This window comes from Galeopterus variegatus, unplaced genomic scaffold (assembly GCF_000696425.1).
Source record: "Galeopterus variegatus unplaced genomic scaffold, G_variegatus-3.0.2 Scaffold1362, whole genome shotgun sequence".
Classification (NCBI taxonomy): Eukaryota; Metazoa; Chordata; class Mammalia; order Dermoptera; family Cynocephalidae; genus Galeopterus; species Galeopterus variegatus.
The window spans coordinates 384,846-397,447 of NW_007727473.1; the positions used below are offsets into that span (position 1 = coordinate 384,846).

At 38.0% G+C, this 12,602-nt stretch overlaps 1 pseudogene; it reads left to right on the forward strand.

The window, feature by feature from the left end:
- Positions 1 to 3,285: 3,285 nt before the first annotated feature.
- Positions 3,286 to 4,337, forward strand: LOC103593531 (annotated as a pseudogene).
- The last annotated feature ends 8,265 nt before the right edge of the window (positions 4,338 to 12,602 follow it).

Below are 12,602 nucleotides of genomic sequence, written 5' to 3' on the forward strand. Positions count from 1 at the left end.
CTACATTTTGGTACACTAAGAAAATTTTGATGTACAGTTGAAACTGTACTTTAATTAGTAAAACATGTATTTTTGTTATGCTGATATAATGCCCCAGAGGGCATGAAAAATTTTAATTCAGTACTATCAAAGAAATAATTTAACTACATTGTTATAGTGGGGAAAAGTAGGCTAGTGATTAGTGTTTAAGATATGCCCTAAAATAACCAATTTGTCATCAAACTGACTTATTTTTTTTTCACTAACAGATTGTCTAAATTGAACTTTACTGGATCACACTCATTAAATCCATGTTGAGATTTAACAAATCTCTTCATTGGACTTGGTTGTACATGCGTGCATGACAATTTCATTAGTTGCTAAACTATTCGCTCAAAGATGAAAGAATACAGGAGGAAATAATTGCATATTGTGAACCATGTATGACACTACAGTAGTTCATAATGCATTATGTATTTCTCATTGTATCTCTGAATTATGCTATCGGATCTTAATTGTGTAGACAAGGAAAATGAGGCTTAAAGAGTTTAAACTATTAGGTCACAGATCACAACTGATCACTATATTACACTCAACGTTTCTACCTCTTTCTGTGTTGCTGTTGTTCTATCCACTTACTCAGTCATTGCCTAATCTTTATTTCATTATTTGTGGGATGAATTTTTTATAGGAGTTTTCTTACTACCTCTGTAGTGAAAATAATATTGTTTTAATGTGGTGGTCAAAATAATGTTTCGATGACCCAAATTATCCTCACCTGACTTTTCCCTCTTCCCTTTGTTATCAGCAGTGACCATTGACGTTCCCTTAGATACAGGATGATATATTTGGAGGTACTGCAGATGAAAGGTGAATAATGATCTAGGAAACAAGCCAGAATCCTAAGTTAAGAAATTTACATTTTGGTAAAAAAGACGTGACATTATTATTATTTTATTCTTGAAACGATTGATTATACATGTTTGTGGGGTGCAGAATTGAATATCAATACCTGTGTACAGTATGTGATGATAAAATCAGGATAATTAGTATATTCATCATTACAAAACATAATCATTCTTTGTGTCCATTAACCGATTTGTTATGAGCCCCTTGCTTTTTCCACCTCTAGTAACCGCAGTTCCATTCTCTCCGTTTGAAAATTCAATGTATTGTTGTGATTGTCGCTTCTTTCTTTTTTATTCATTTTTTAGCTCCAACTTAGGAGTGAGGACATGTGGTGTTTCTCTTTCTGTACCTGCTTTATTTCACTTAACGTAGTTTTCTTTCAAAATGATTTAGAATCAGATAATTCTAGAACACATATTTATTCTAAATATACAATGACTTTTTATGTAAATACTCAGGGCGACAAAATGGGTGTTCTGGTAACTTGTCACCTTGACTATTCTCTGCAGGAATGAGGTTTCAAAATAGTTTTCTTCATTGTCATATTCTGTGAGACCCTCTCTTCTATCTCATTGTCTCACACGTGGGATGCAGCTCCAGCCTGAGTGAGAATCAGCATTTCTGTCTTCTAACATCCACAGCATATTACTTCAGATCCTGAGAAATTACTAGATCCCTTGATGTACATCTCTTTAATTTAAAAATCATCGGTTTGGATTAATCAAATAATTCCCATTTTTAAATTATTCATTTTATTTATTAATACATTTCTTTAAATCAAGTTGTTTTAGATAAATGAAGTATTTGAAAAGTAACATTATTCCATCCCAGAAAGAATCAGCATCAGGTGTAATAAGCAGAAGAGAGGTCAACAAACACCTCCTCACCCAAATTTTTCAATACTCTTAATTACTGGTAACTTCTTAGTGCTCTGTTTTTAATAATTTTATTTTGCTAAAGTAGGCTAGGAAGCCTTATAGTCATACTGATGACAACGTAGGAGCAAACTGAAAATTCTCTTTGTTAAAATTAGAGTTTGAATAATAATTTAAAATAGAGTTGGTGTCACACAGTATAGACCAGTTTCTAAATGCTACGTAAAATTATTTCGGAGACCATAAATAACAAAGATTTTGATTTTGTGAATCACAATATTTGATGCTTTCTTGATAATCTTGCTTCAAAAACATTTTATGTTTTTATAGTAGACATCCAGTCACCCAGCTATGCATCAGATCCAGACCAAGGTAGAATGAGTGCTAGGGCTTTTGCATTCTCGCTGGAGTCAGATAATTCCTCATCACAGCTTCTGGAGTGCATTCTCTAATTTTTTACATACTATACATTTTTTCCACTGACTGAATAATGTCTTAAGATTATACATGATATAAAAAAGATGTGCATCCATGCATTTTTCATTCATTTATTCATGCAGCAAATACCACGAAGTGCTAACTGATCACAAAGTTACCTGCTCTACCATCTGCTTTTATTGACATTTGTTTCCTTGATTGTATATGAAATGCATCATATTTCTAGAAAAAGCCATGACGTGCATAATCCAGACATACCTGGGGAATTTAGTAATCACATCTTTCCTTTATTGATTGCAATCTGGAACTTGAATGACAGTATACTTTCTGTTTTTTAACAGAGTCAACATATGTAATGTAAATGAATGAATTTATAAATAAATACATTTGGTGATTATTTTTCACAACCTCAGTCATTGAATGACATTCTTCCTTTTGCTGTGTAGTTTTCAAACATTCTTTGCTTTTTAATATAACAGCAGTTACATTGGTTTAGCGTGACCCATTGACAATGTGTGCTCACATGGCAAAGAAGAGTGTGCTCTACACAAAATAAAATTCTGAAATCCAGCTGTCGTGTTTAAACATATCTGCATTTCCATTTCCTGATGATTTACTACCAGATAATTTGAAAATTTGGCCAGATTATATTAGAAGAAGGAAAGTTGGCAGCATAGATAAGGCACACATTTTAAAAATATATGCAAAAGAGCTTTTTTTGTGTCTAAGATTAATTAAGGCTTTATTCTTACCTAAACAATATATTTATTAGTAATAAACTGATTTTTAATTTTCAAATAACATTTAAATATTTTCTAATCATTACAAGTAATATTGAGTAGAAAACATAATTATTCCCTTTATTCCTATTATATTATTATTCCAAACAGATTTGTAAAATGATATAATAAAAAAGAAAATACAGCTTAATGCCTTGACTAAATAATAATTAATATTTTATGCACATCTATTTTTAGTAATTTTATATTATTGGATTCGTACTGTTAATTTTTCGTCCCAATTTATGTTTTGTTTCTTTCAGATAATTAACTTATTTGTGCATAACATACACCAGCTCAAAGACATGGAAAGACAGGGAAACATCTCAGAATTCATTCTTTTGGGACTTTCTTATCATCAGAACATACGAATATTTTGCTTTGTGCTCTTCTTTTTCTGTTGTGTTGCTGGTAGGAAACCTTCTGATCCTTGTCTCCATTCTATGCCACCCTGTTTTACCAACCATGTACTAATTCCTCAGGCTTTGTGCTCTTCTTTTCCTGTTATGTTGCTGGTAGGAAACCTTCTGATCCTAGTCTCCCTTCTATGCCGCCCTGTCTTACCAACCGTGTACTAACTCCTCAGCCATTTGTCCTCTATGGACATCTGCTATACTTCCAGTGTTACTCCCAAATTAGTTGGTGACCTGCTGGAGGAGGGGGCGTGTCAGAAACCATTTTCTATGGCAATTGGTTGTTACAGATCTTTCCCATGCACTTCCTTGGAAGTATTGAAGTCTTCATTGTTACCTCCATGGCCTTTGACCGCTACGTTGCCATCTGCAGACCTCTTCACCTCCTGATTCTCGTGAACAGGACAAAATGAAGTCTCTTCGTCTTGGCAGTTTGGGCTGGTGGAACTGTCCATTCCTTTCCTCAGTTACCTATGACACTCCAGTTGTCCTTCTGTGGTCCCAGTGAGATTGATCACTATTTTTGTGATATCTTCCCATTGCTAAAAGTTGCCCTTACTGACACCTACATCACTGCTGTCCTTGTGGTTGCCAGTTCGGCTGTGGTTTCCTTAGTTCCTTGTAGTCTTGTTCGTTTCTTATGTTGGTATGTTATTCGCTTTAAGAAACCAGTCAGCCGAGGGAAGACACAAAGCCCTCTCTACCTGGGGGTCTCATGTCACTGTGGTCGTCTTATTTGGGGACCTTCTGTATTTGCCTACCTTAGACCTCCTACCACTTTCCCTGAGGATAAAGTATTGGCACTTTTTTGCACAATCATTGCTCCCATGTTCAATCCCTTAATCTATACTCTAAGAAATACAGACATGAACGCCATGAGAAAAGTTCGGTGTCAAATATTATTTTTGAAAGAAGCACACAATTACTTTACAGAAGCTTATTGATTTAGCAACTATATAAAGAAAAGGGCTAAATGTGAATGAAAAAGCTAAAAACAGTCTCATAGATTTTATGCTAGTTTGTTAACTTGAGTGGAAAGAATGAAAAATATCGGACTTAGAGGTTTAAATTAATAACTACTCGAATACTAATTCTACTTTTTAAATCTCTTGACAATCGTTAAAGTTTATTGTTTTTCTGAAAATTAGACCTTAGAGTTATAGATTTTTCATACATTGACTTGTGGAAATATTTTAAATACTGATGCTATTAGGATTTTATAAATGAAGCATGTGTCTATTTATTATTTATTTATTTATTTATATTGATTATGCATATTCATGGTGTACAAAGCTGACCTTTACCACTTGTGCCCTGGACGCGATGGTCAGATCAATATTATCCGGATGCCTCTTACCAAAAATTGCATTTATTCATCATATCCCCCACCCAATTAATCCCTGACCTCCCTTTCCCCTCTCCCCCACTCCACAACCCTATGTATGTTTTCTCCCTCTGCAAGTCCAATGTACCACTGTGGTCTTTTTGGTCTTTTTTTCCCCCTTCCTTATTTCTCTCTTACTTCCCACTTAAGAGTGAGGACATATGGTATTTTTACCTCTGTGCCTGGTTTATTTCACTTAACATAATTTTCTCCAGGCTCATCCATGTTGCTGTAAATCGTAGAATTCCATTCTTTTTTATGGCAGAGTAGTAGTCCATGGTGCATATATACCACATTCTCCTTATCTAGTTGTCCCTAGATGAACATTTCGGTTGGTTTCAACTCTTAGCTATTGTAAATAGAACTGCAATAAACATAGGTGTGCATGTGTCCCTTCAACCTGATGATTTCCATTCCTATGGGTATATACCCAGCAGTGGAATTGCTGGATCATATGGCAGTTCTGTCTGTAGTTGTTTCAGAAAACTCTATACTGTTTTTGATAATGGCCGCACCAATTTACAGTCCCCCAACAGTGTAGGAGGGTTCCCCTTTCTCTGCATCCTTGCCAGCATTTGTTTTTCTGTCTTTTTTTGATAATGTCCAGTCTAACTGGGGTTAGATGATATCTTACTGTGGTTTTGATTTGCATTTCCCTTATGCTTAGTGATGTTGAATATTTTTTTCTTTGTTTGTTGGCCATTTGTATATTTTTCTTTTGGAAATGCATTTAATTTTTATGACATGTAACTCTTGCATCGAGAGTCATTCTGAAGGCACTGTTCAGGGAAGTGTAAAGGACAGAAAAATCGTGAAGAAGATAAAATTAAGTAGAGCTCTTATAGCAGAGGGCCACTGGACAAATTACTATCTCAGCAGTTACTTGTAAAGAAACACAAACATTGCCAGATTTAAATTTCTCTTTTGAAAAACCATCAAAAAACTTTTACCAGCTTGAAAGTTGGGAGTCAACATGTTGAAAATGACCAAATTTATTACAATTTGTACATCCCTGTTTATGAAAGAGAAAAATAAATTCTTCCTATTTACATGGGCTCATGGCATAAACGATACGTGTTTTTCTTGGGGAAAAAAGTTTTCTAACAAGAAGTCAAACACGACATCTTTCTTTATTTGGCTGCATATGCTGTTCTCACACATGTAGAACATCCCCTTATGTCAGTAACAATCATGCATTGGTTATGAAACAAGTGATGTCCAAAAGACCAACTATTTAACATGTATTCCCATTACCTATCATGGAGGTAATGACCCAGCCGACCCTTAGCTCCCATAACGTTTTATTCACTTCTTTATTCTCTGCCTTAAGTAATTATCATTTGCCTCCACATCTTATAAGTCCTGATCTCTGCTCTGTGCCTTGGTTCCCACTTCCCAGCCATCTCTCCCTGCCCAGGCCTTGTTTTTTATGAGCAGCAAGTTTCAGTTGCTTTCACACGGTCCCCTGACTGAGTTACTCCTCCCCCATAGCCAGGGACAGATCCAGGGAAAACCACAGAGGCAGCAGTGTTTGCCTTTGGTGCAGGAAACTCTTCTTCTGATGTTTCACCTCCTGGACCCTTTCACACATCTATTAACTTTTATTTTCCTGTAGCCATGGATCCATTAAAATAAGAAAAGATGCACCGAAGAGCATAGAAAGGACAGGTTTACAACACCCACATCTCCTGTCCCCCAACCCCAAGCTGCAGAGAGATGCTCCCTAATGGGAAGGAGAAGAAAGTGAGCACTGGATTTTGCCTCAGACCCCAACATTGGGCCTGCCCCAGTAAAAGCCAGAATCAGGCAGAATCCCCAACGCTAGGTTCCAGGTCCACCCCAGTGCCAGGCTAACCCCAGTGTCCCCAGGCTCCAGATTACCCTAGCATCCATCCAGCCCCCACAGAATTAGGCTCCAGGCCTATTCCAGCACCATACTGGCCCTGCATTCCTAGTCATCAGGCCAGCAACTATGGACCCAGCCTCAGCCAGCTCCTGTAAATACAGAATCTAGGCCCACCTGGCACCAGGCCAATCCCTGTGGCCCTAGACTTCAGGCCCATTGTAGCAATAGGTTGGCACCCCTGGTCTCAAACACCAGGAAGGCACTTGTAGACACAGGCTGCAACACCAGGAAGGCACTTGTAGACACAGGCTGCAGGCTGGCCCCAGTAGCCCCATGCTCCAAAGACCTAGACTCCAGGACCATCCTTATGTATGTAGTGCCCACACCAATCTGGAAGTCTCCAGGAGCCATGCCAGCCCTTGTGAACCCAGTCTCCAGCCCAGCACCAGCTAACACAGTCTGCAGACCAGTCTGGTGGTCCCAAGACCCAGGCCAGCCCCACTGGTTTTAGTGACCAGACCAGTGTTTGAGATCCTAGGCTCTAGACCAGGCCCAGAGGACTCAGGCCCCAGCACTGGCATAGCTCTAGGCTCTAGGCTGGTCCCTGTAGACCCAGTTTACAAAGGATCTGGTGTCTAGATTTGCTCCAGGAGACCCAATGTTCAGGCTCACCCTAGTTGACCCCAGACCGCATGGAATGAAGTTCCAAGACCAGTCCTGCAGACCCAGGACCCAGATGCAGGCTCCAGGAATGCCCCAGTACCAGGCCAGCCCTCATGGACCCAGGTTTAGGCCCATCCCTGCAGAAACAGGCACCAGGCCATCCTGCCCGAGGTCTCCAGCAGCAAGGCCGTATTTTCTTTCTGTGCCAGGCTTATTCCATTTAGCATAATGTCTTCCATCTTCATCCATATTCTTACAAATGACAGGATTTCCTTCTTTTTAAAGGCTGAATAATATTTCATTGTGTACATATACCATATTTTCTTTACTCATTCTGCTGTTGATGGACACAAGTTGATTCCGTATCTTGGCTACTGTTAATAGTGCTGAAAGAAACACGGGCGTGCAGATATCTCAACATACTGATTTCCCTTCCTTTGAATATATACTCACTAGTGGGATCACTGGATCGTATGGTACTTCTATTCTCAATTTTTTGAGAAATCCCTATAGTGTTTTCCATAATGGCTCCACTAATTTACATTTCCACCAACAGCATTCAGCATGCTCTCTACATCCTGGCCAAAACTTGTTTTCTTTTGTCTTTTTTGCTCTTTTTTGATAAAAGACATTTTATCTGACAGGTGTGAGGTGATAGCTCATTTTGGTTTAATTTGCACTTCCCTGATGATTAGTGATTTTGACTTTTTTTTATATACTTGTTGACAATTTGTATGTGTTCTTTTTGCCGTATGTTTATTCAGGCTTTTTCCTATTTTTTAATTGAGTTGTTTGTGTTTCTCATATATTTTGGATATTAACCCTTTATCAGTTGTATGATTTGCAAATATTTTTATCACATTCTGTAGGCTGTTTCTTCGCTCTGTCGATTGTTTCTTTTGCTTTTTAGTTTGATGTAATCTCCTTTGTTTTAACTTTTGTTGCCAGTGCTTTGTGGTTGTATCCAAAAAATCATCACACAGACAAATGTTGTGGAGTTTTCCACTATGTTTTCTTTCAGTAGTTTTACAGTTACAGATCTTAAGTCTTTAATCCATTTTGAATCGATTTTCTTGTATAGGGTTTTAAGTAAGTGTCTAATTTCATTTTTCTGCAAGGGGACACTCAGTTTTCTCAGCACCATTTATTGAAAAGATTTTCCTTTTCCATTGTGTTCTTGGCATCTTTGCTGAAAATTAATTGATCATAAATGCACTGATGTTTCTGGGCTCCCTATCCTGTTCCATTGATCTCTGTGTCTGTTTTTACTCCAGTCTGTTTTTACCATGCTGTTTTGATTACAGTAGCTTTTAATACATTTTAAAATCAGATGGTATAATAACTTCGGCTTTGTTCTTTTTGCTGAAGATTGCTTTGGCTCTGTCTGGTCTTTTGTGGTTTCATAGCAATTTATGATTATTTTTTGTATTTCTGTGAGAAATGATATTGGGATTTTGATAGGAATTGCATTGAATTTGTAGATCATTTTGGGTAGTATAGACATTTTAACAATATTAATTCTTTCAATCCATGAACATGGAATGTCTTTCCATTTATTTGTGTCTTCTTCAATTTCTTTCTTCAATGTTTTACAGTTTCAGTGTACAGGTCTTTCACCTCCTTGGTTAAATTTATTCCTAATTGTTTTATTGTTTTGTAGCTATTGTAAATGGGATTGTTTTCTTGATTTCCTTTTCAGATAGTTTTTTTTAGTATATAGAAACATTACTGATTTTTGTATGTTGATTTCCTATCCTGCAATGTTACTGAATTCACTTATTAGTTCTGACAGTTTTTGGTGGAGTCTTTAGGCTTTTCTATAGATAAGATTACATCATATGAAAATAGGGAGAATTTAATTTCTTCCTTTCCAACTTGGATGCTTTTTATTTATTTATCTTGTCTAATTACCCTGGCTAGAACTTTCAATATTATGTTGAATAGAAGTGGCTAGAGTGGGCATTTTTGCCTTATTCTTGATCCCAGAGGAAAAACTTTCAACTTATCACCATTGACCATGATCTTAGCTGTGGGTTTATATTATATGGACTTTATTGTGTTGAGGTATATTACTTTTTTTGTGAAAAGTTTTTAAAAAAAATTTTAACTTCTTGGGCCGGCCCGGTGGTGCACTGCTACAGTGCGCCGCTTGGGAGCGCGGCGGCACTCCCGCCGAGGGTTCGGATCCCACATACAGACCGGTTCCCGCTCACTGGCTGAGCGAGGGGCGGGCGCAGCACCAAGGGTTGCGATCCCGTTGCCGGTCCCGGTCCGGTACGGGCGCGACACTGAGGGTTGCGGTCCATTGCCGGACACGAAAAAAGACAAAAAGGAAAAAAAAATTTTTTTTAACTTCTCAATATATGTTGTAGGAGGTTTTCGTGACCCTTTCTCTGTTCCTCTTCTCCCCTCCCTCTCTCCCCTTCCCACCTATATCATATTTGTTCTCTTGTCTTAACAAGTTCAAGGAATTGTTGTGATTGTTATGTCTTCTTCCGTCCCACCATTTATATGTTGTGTGTTTATTTTTAGCTCCCACAAATAAGTGAGAATATGAGGTATTTCTCTTTCTGTGCCTGTCTTGTTTCACTTAATATAATTTTCTCTAAGTCCATCCAGGTCGTTGCAAATGGTAGTATTTCTTTTTTTAAATAGCAGAATAGTATTCCATTGTGTAGATATACCACAGTTTCCTTATCCACTCGTCTAATGATGGACATTTGGGCTGGTTCTAACTCTTTGCTATTGTAAATAGTGCTGCAATAAACATTGGAGTACAGGTATCCCTTCAGCGTGATGATTTCCATTCCTCTGGGTATAATCCCAGCAGTGGAGTAGTTGGGTCACATGGTAGATCTATCTGTAATTGTTTGAGGAACCGCCATACCATTTTCCATAAAGGCTGCACCATTTTGCAGTCCCACCAACAGTGTACGAGGGTTCCTTTTTCTCTGCAAACTTCTCAGCATTTATCATTCTCAGTCTTTTGGATTTTAGCCGTCCTGACAGGAGTGAGATGGTATCTCAAAGTGGTCTTGCTTTGTGTTTCCTGGATGCTGAGTGATGTTGAGCATTTTTTCAGGTGTCTGTTGGCCATTTGTATATCTTCCTTTGAGAAATGCCTATTTAGCTCCTTTGCCCACTTTTTAATTGGGTTATTTGTTTATTTGCTGTAAAGTTGTTTGAGTTCCTTGTATATTCTTCATAAAAATCCTTTGTCAGGTGTATATTTTGCAAATATTTTCTCCCATTCTGTTGGTTGTCTTTTCATTCTGTTGATTGTTTCTTTTGCTGTGCAGAAGCTTTTTGGTTTGATATAATCACATTTGTTTATTTTTCCTTTAGTTGCCTGTGCTTTTGGGGTCATATTCATGAAGTCTGTACCCAGTCCTACTTCCCAGAGTGTTTCCCCTATGTTTTCTTTAATGACTTTTATTGTTTCAGGATGTATATTTAATTCTTTAATACATTTTGAGTTGATTTTGGTATATGGTGAGAGGTATGGGTCAAAGTGGAGAGTTTTTATCATGAAAAGATGTTGAATTTAATTTTGTCAATGCTTTTTCTGCATCTATAGAGATACAGAGATGATCATATTTTTTTTCAGTCTTCATTACATACATCAATGTGATGCATGACATTTGTAGATTTGCATATGTTGAACCATATTGGCATGCCTGGGTTCTGAAGACACAGATTTTCTCTCCACATATTTTATAAGTTTCTCCCTCTTTCTTTTAGCCTGTCATTTCCCCTGTTCAGAATTCCAGAGAGGAAAGCCGAGTAGATCTGCTATTGAATTGAATAGACTATATTAGATCATTGGACAATCTATGGAATAACTCCCCTAGGTCAAGTGTCATCTTTGTACAATCTGCTGTGATTTGGAAGGAAGATGGAAAAGGGTTATGAGATCCATAATATGGCAACCTGTGACGTTTGCTCAGAATGGACTGTTAACCACCAAGCATACTAAAAAAATTATGAAAAGATTAGCTAATCAAAAATTTACCTAGATATTTGAGTGGACTTGTTTTATAAGCTCAATTTATTTCCCATTGAATTCCTAATATCCTTTTTAGCAAATTCTTAAACACTTATTTTTTACTGAATTGAAATACATCAGAGGGCTGACCCCGTGGCTCACTCGGGAGAGTGCGGCGCTGGGAGCGCCGAGGCCACGGGTTCGGATCCTATATAGGGATGGCGGGGTCAGATCCTATATAGGGATGGCCGGTTCGCTCACTGGCTGTGCACGGTGCAGGCAACACCAAGCCAAGGGTTACGATCCCCTTACTGGTCACACACACACACACACACACAAAAGAAATACATCAGAAATTAAATATTCCAGATTCAGGATTAAATTTTAAAAAATCATCCTTGAGTTCGAGAAAATTATTTTTAAAATTTCCCTCTACCTTAAATGTATTTATTTTTCCCCAAAATGGATGCTGTTTACTGTGACCAATATTCTTTGATAGTCTTCATAGATAAATCTAAGGCTTCAATGTATTTGTTATTCCAAGTTAAATGATTCCTTCACTTCTAAACCAAATTCTTCTCTGAATGAGCAGAGGATGTCTGCTGCAAGACTTAGTTACTAGTTTAATAATGGTGGTATGCCCAATTTCTTCTGTTTTGCTCAGACATTAATTCCTAAGTGGTTCTGATCAGTTCCTGCCTGCACAGCAGATAACCAATGCCCACATGTCCTTTTTAGGATTTCACACTTATAGGTCTGTTATATTTGGGTAGTTCTAATATGATGGGTTATTGGAGGAGGTCCAGGTTGCACAAAAAGTGACCACTTGTTTCCTAAGTTTTCTCCTTCAACATTTCTTGGTCCTAGTGTCCAATATTCCTCTATATAGCTCCCACTTCAAGAATTCTGTCCCACCTTTCAGTTTCTTGTATTCCATGAATCCTTCCATCTTTCTGTCTCCTTTCCCCATAGATCTAGTATTGAGATTTTTTTTTCTGCATGAGTTAGAAAAGTAAAAAAAAATTCTATGTTCCCAATGACAGAAAAGAGAGGGAGGAAAACACATGTAAAACAACAAGATCTTGGGCCGGCCTGGTGGCGCACTGGATAGTGCACCGCTTGGGAAGCGCGGCGGCACGCGCCGCCCGAGGGTTCGGATCCCACATGCAGACCGGCTCCTGCTCACTGGCTGAGCGAGGTGCAGGAGCAACACCGAGGTTTGCAATCCCGTTGCCGGTCCCTGGTCCGGTACGGGGGCAACACTGAGGGTTGCGATCCGTTGCCGGACACGGAAAAAAGACAAAAAAAAAAAAAAAAAAAAAAAAAAAAAA